Genomic DNA, 5,727 nt, shown 5'->3' on the forward strand with positions numbered 1-5,727 from the left:
GAGGATGGTGACCAGCTGTCTCCTTCTCCCACCATAGTCAGAATGAGAGGAAATAGGCTTCAATTGTCGCAGGAAGGATTTGGGTTAGACATATGGGAGAACTTCCTGTGACAGTGTCTACACTATGTATCCCAGTTGTTAATCCAAGTTGAACTCTCCCCTGGAGTTGATGAGAATTGCATGTTGATGCTTGCTAATGAGTAACTTGCCTTGCTTGTGGTAAGCAAAAAAAAACTCCAACCCAGAGAGTTCTTGTGTCTAGACTGTCCCCAGGGAAGAAGTCCAGGACCTGGTACTCCTCTCAGCCCCAAGGAGATTTTTGGACAATGTTAGGCCACTGTGAGCCAATGACACTTTGCCTCTGCCCCCAGCCTTCTGGCTGCCACTCAGAAAAACAAGCCCAATGGAGCTGTCCAGCCATTTGAACTTTGCAGCAACAGGGCAGGCTGGATTTAAGGTCTGGGAGCTCAGAGTGAATTTCCAGAGCCATGGTGAATACTCAGGGTCTTCAACACCAGAGGTTTCAGGAACAGCCTTGGCTGACTCTGTACATTTAGAAGTAGACAGGGCTTGGGCTTCAATCCTTTTTTGTGCCCACTCAGCCCAGTCTCATGAGTCCTTCTTGGGCAGCATGAACACTCTCCTTGTTGGAGCCATTCTGCCACCCTGTGTTGTCCTGTGGCCAACTCCCTTCTCTCTTGCTTCTTCTCCTCTCCTAAGTGGATTGATCCCCTGTCCCTGTTACCACGGCCCTTCTCTAGGTAAGGAGGAAGCTGGGGACAGCTCGGACAAGCCCATTAAACTGCTATCAAAAGAAGAGAATATCGGCAAAAATCGTGTTCTATCTGGGGCACGACACTGTGCACCCCATGGTTAGCTTTCCTGGGGTCTGTGTGTGTGCCCACGTCCATACCCAAAGTTCGGGTCCATCAGTCAACCAGTTGTGGCTGAGGTCTACTATGAGCCTAGCACTGGGCCAAGGTCAGTGAGGCCAAAAGGAACATTGAATTCAGCTCTTGATGCCCATGGATGTGCAGATGAAATCAAGGCCCATGAAAAGATATGTGACAACCTGTGGAACCAGGGTTCAGAGAGGGACTAGGGCTCCAAAGGTCAGAGGAGACTTTGTGGGGGAGTAGGATTAACCTCAAGAAAAGAGCAGAACTTGGATAAAGAGAAAAGAGAGGATTCCTGTGCGGAATGGAGAGAGGAAAAGGATCAGGGTGGAAATGAAGTAGGTACAGCTGGAGCAGACTTCATATGTGGAGAGGGTTGGACATGAGGTTAGACAGCTAGAGTCGGGAGATCCACCAGACAGATGAACTCAGACTCGACTGATAGGCATTGGGGAACCTGTGGGTTGGTGAGCAGAGGAGGGTGTTCAAACACCATCTGGCAGTGGCATACAGGGTGGTCTGGAGCGTGAAAGTGCAGAGGGAAGGCCAGAGGCAGTTAGAAGTCTTTCTGCATGTGTGGCTGGTGGACAGGTATGCACTGATTCCTGGGTCCTGTCCCTGAGACGACTGGGCACCTGAGAATGCCAGACCCCTGATGGCCTGCTGGGACAGGCCCTACACTTTTGTTGCCAGCAGCTGCTCTCTCATCTCACCCCCTGATTTCCAGATAGTGCCCTGCAAACTTGGCTGGCATCAGGGCTTCCCTGACTCCTATACTGAGAGTGGGTGCCACTTTGGCCATGCCACTCTCCCCGCCAGCCCTCCCACTTCCTCCCTTTTCCTTCAGAGTCCTGAGGCCCTGCCTGGCAGCCCAGACTTGTCTGGAAGAGGATAAAGTGTTGGATCAGGCCTGGGTTCACCCAACCTCAGGCCTGGAACCCACAAAGGGAGTCCAGAGGTGTCTCGAGGGAATGAGCTGGGGCCTTATATCTAGAAGCTCAAGGTGAGGAGAGCTCTCAAGGGCACTTAAGCCAACCCTATATTCTATAGCCAAGGGCTTGAATACCTCCAGGGACAGGGCCATCACCCCTTCCCCAGGCTGATCCCTGCTCTTGAGATGTTCTGGTCATAGAAAGTGCATCCTCTTGTTCATCCAAGTCGTGCCGTGGCCCATGTGGACTGGTGGTATGGGAGAGCTCTATTTGGGCTGGGCCTTGCTTAGGGGATTTTGGAAAGGCACTATCGCAGGGAGGTTCCACCAGCCTCTTAGATCTGGGGTGGCTCTGCTGGGCCCCCTGCTGCACCTGCTTAGTGCCCTGGGGCTAGCTCAGTTTAAGTGTGAGAAGCACCAGTCAGTTCCCAGCTCAGTATTGGGGGGCGGGGCAGCCAGGGTGAGGCCAGCCCTGGTCAGCCCTTCTCAGCCTCACCTCACCAGGGAGGCCAGCCTCGGGTCAGCCTGTCACAAGGACCGGCCCTCCCCAAGCTGAGATCATCGCCCTCTGGCCTTCATAGCAGCCCCCACCCCCAGCTGAGCTCACTGCCCTGGCCCGCTGGGGGACATTGTTGTCTCCTGGGCCCCTCCCCCAGGCTCAATGAGCTGTTTGTTGGCATGTCCGGCTAGGGCAAGTGGAGGGCGGGCACAAGGCGCCCGCACACAATGGGGATTCCGTCCATTCTGAGGTGGCTGCGGGAACCAGGCTGGTTTTGTCCCTGGGACCCTCATTCCCACCATTTAGTGGAGCCGGAACTCCAGGCGGAAGGCCCCGTATAAGAACAACAATGTCGTCACCCTGTCTGTGGGGGAGGGTGCTGCAGGCCAGTCCTTCTGGGGCCCAGGGGACCCACAGTCTGAGGCAGCCTGAGGGGCACTTGGAACAAGTCTTAGGGCTGAGGCTGTGCCTCAAATCTGAGGGAGACTCAGGAGGCAGAGAGGCACCCCCCCCACACCTGACCTGCCAGTCCATCTGCATCCTGCATCAAGCATCGTAAAAGGGCTCCCTGGCATCCCCAGCTATGCTCAGCTCCTCCATGTGCAGAGATGAGTCAAGGTGCAGAAAAGTCAGATACATCCTACAAGCCCCATTTGGTGGTATGCCACAGAGGGGCTGAGTTAGGGGCAGCCTGACCATACTTCTGCATCCACCTTGGGCAAAGGTCTTTGCTCAAAGCTGGGCTCAGGCCTGTTTCTGAGCCGCTAGCCTAGCCAGCCTGCCCCTTCAGAAGTGGCTCTGGCTTCTCAGACAACAAGTGTTTATTTTCCGGCGGGGTAGGGGGGCAGGACGTCACAGCGTTTCCCTCCTGCCTGGTGCTGCAGTGGTTCTCACAGTCTGGGCACTGGTGACATCACCAGCCTTTCCTCCTTGGCCCTAGCCTCCTTGCCTCCTCCTCCCTTTCATCCCATGCTCTGACCAGGCTGCACAGTTCTGAAGCTCCTGCTTCCGGAATGAGCACTTCTGAACGGGTCCTCATGGAGGGCGTGAGAGCAGCCAGGAAGTACTGGACCAACCCCTCGTCACTGCCCTTGGCATTCAGGCTGAGCCTAGGGATAGCTCCTCTGTTGCTCACCCTTACCAGAGTGGTCAATATCCCACCCAGGTCCACTCCTAGTGTGATGCTGGCCCTTTAAGGGTCTTGGGAAGCCAGAACAACAGGAAATCCAAACGGCCTCATTAGGCAGCTAGGAGCTCAGCACAGTAATTAGTGCCCTGAAAACAAAACAAGGAAAAGCAGGTGGTGGTGCCCCCCCCCCAATCTCTGCTGCCCCCGGCGTGGCCTGTTAGTACCCAGAGCTAGGCAGCTGGGATTGGAGCCCCTCCCTTTGAAGCTCCCTCACCCCAAGCTCCTGAAGCCTGCTGCCCACTGCCCAGGCCAAGGGTCAAAGCCTAAGCTTCTGGGGAGCAGGCAGTAGCTTCTTGGCCAAACCGTTTCCCCCTGGGGAGATTGAAACCCCAGGGACATGCACTGGGGCTTCCCCTCTCCGGCAGCCAGGTGGTCACTTGTCCACAGCATCTTCCACCTGTTTGAAAAATGCTGTGATGGGGGCTGGGAGCTGGGCTGGGATCCTCCAGAGGAAAAGGGGAGACCTCTGGGAATTCTAGGCCGAGAAGGTCCCCTTAGAAGGGAAAAGCCTGCTCTATGGTCCTGCCTCTCAGGATCTCTGGTGATTCTCCAGGAGGGCAAGACGACTCGGGCAGAAGAGGTGGTACCCCACAGGCCCTCTGGACAGACCCTGGAGACTTGCAAGCCCCTCAGTTTGTAAAAGCCTAGCTGGGGGCAAAGGAACCCTAGTGAGTTCTCTTCAGCTAGGCTGCAGGACCTGGCTCATTCTTTCCTCCCCCTCCCCATTTTGTGCAGTTGGAACCTCCATCTTGTCCTTGACCCCTGAGATGTATCTCCCTTTAATTCGTACTGCTAGAGGAAGGGCATACTCTGCTCTACTTAAATATTCATTCAACATTTATGGAGTGGTTGCAGTACTCCCTACACTGTGCTGGTGGGGAGTTCTGGGAAGGTTTTGGGGAATTCAAATGGTACTATCTTGTAATAGCTCATGACAGCCCTTCCTTCTGTCTTGAAAAGGCCTTTGAGAGGAGGGACAGTGGCTCTCTCCGTGTGCATATGCACCCACAGATCTAGGTGACTGGTATTTGCTTATGAACAATCAAAAACAAACCAGGAAAGGCCTCTAACTTTAAAGAGGTTACCATGGAAGCCCAGTATTTGGCATGGCACATCAGCAGCACCCTGGCAGGAACCCCCAGTGCTTGGGGAAAGTCGTAGCCTCTGTACTCAGAGCCCAGACCTCCTCAAGGGCCCTAGGTTTTGTGCTGAGCAAGGAACCTTGGGTCCTCTTTAAAACAAAGCTGGTGATGACCCTGGGATGTGGGGAGGAGCTGTGCCAGGCTTGCCTGGGTTACAGGCTGTGGGGCTGGGGGGATGCTAAACAGGGAAAGCTGGGCAGGTTGAATATGGATGGTGGCCAGCCTATGGCCAGTGAATGGGGCTGTAATTAAGCTGTGGGTAGGTTTCTGGTCACACTCCTGTTGGCTGAGAACAAAGGCCCCAGGCGTCATTGCCCAGGGGGAAGGAGAAGGAGCAGAGGGAGGGGGCAGGGATAACCCAGACCCTGCTACTGGGTTGGGCAGCTGGCCACCCGCTGGGCAGGGAACTCTGCAGGCAACTCTGGAGGCCACCAGCTAGGTGGTAATTTCTGAGGGGCCCCAATCTGAAACTGAGAGGACAATGCTGATGGTAGAGGTGGAGGACACCAGACAGCAAGTGACCAAAGGGTCACAGGGTCATAGAGCAGGGGTCTCAGCCCTGACTACACACAAGAATCACTAGAGTTTCTGATATAACGTCTGGGATGAGGCCTGGCAGGGACTAGTATTTTCTGAAAGCTTCCTAAGTGACCCTGTGTACAGCCAGTGTTGAGAACTACATACAGTTTACTGGGAGCTCAGGGACCTGGCTTTAAATCTCAGGCCCTCACCTGCCCCTCCCTGGAGCCCATAGTGCTCAGAGGCTACACCCACTGGACCAAATAGCATAAGTGTTGGAGCAGAGAGGGAAACAGGAACCAGAGGCCTGCAGGTGCGGCCTTTGGAGACACTCTCCCCTTCTTGACGCCCCACCCCGCTCCACCGTCCACAATGGAAAGTTACCCAGAAGCAGCTATGGGCACACCAGGGGAGAAGCCGGGAGAATGCTGCTCGTGGGGTGCCCATAGCCTCTCCAGGCCCACTGGAAGGGACCCTCCTGCCTTACCCCCAGGCCTCTTAGGCCAGGGGTGGGACAGCACCCAGGAGAAGAGGCTGGAGACCAGGAGGAA

The sequence above is a fragment of the Pteropus alecto genome, unplaced genomic scaffold (genome assembly GCF_000325575.1).
Source record: "Pteropus alecto unplaced genomic scaffold, ASM32557v1 scaffold86, whole genome shotgun sequence".
In the NCBI taxonomy this organism is placed as follows: Eukaryota; Metazoa; Chordata; class Mammalia; order Chiroptera; family Pteropodidae; genus Pteropus; species Pteropus alecto.